A 338-nucleotide genomic window follows, 5' to 3' on the forward strand; every position below is an offset into this window, starting at 1 on the left:
GTGCTTTTTTATCCATCTTTCGCGAAGAATGGAGCTGCGTTGGAGTGTTTGATAGTATTTTGGGTGCTGTTATATCGCTACACCATACAATTTGTAGAAAGAAAAAGCTGAAAAGGTTTTGAGGTTAATGTGTTACAAATAAATAAATAAATGTAAAAATCACACAAGGTCCCCAAGATAATACTAATCCCGTGCGAATAGGGCTAAAGACAGCCTGATGCTTTGTTTATAGACTATTTTGGTGGCTGTTGTTTCACCTATCAATTCGTGTCGATAAAGTATAATAGGGTAAATCCTGTATAGTGATTTATCCTATATAGTGCTTGCATAAAGCAAGT

The sequence above is a fragment of the Sinocyclocheilus rhinocerous genome, unplaced genomic scaffold, assembly GCF_001515625.1.
Source record: "Sinocyclocheilus rhinocerous isolate Xijiao unplaced genomic scaffold, SAMN03320098_v1.1 scaffold4561, whole genome shotgun sequence".
Taxonomy (NCBI): domain Eukaryota; kingdom Metazoa; phylum Chordata; class Actinopteri; order Cypriniformes; family Cyprinidae; genus Sinocyclocheilus; species Sinocyclocheilus rhinocerous.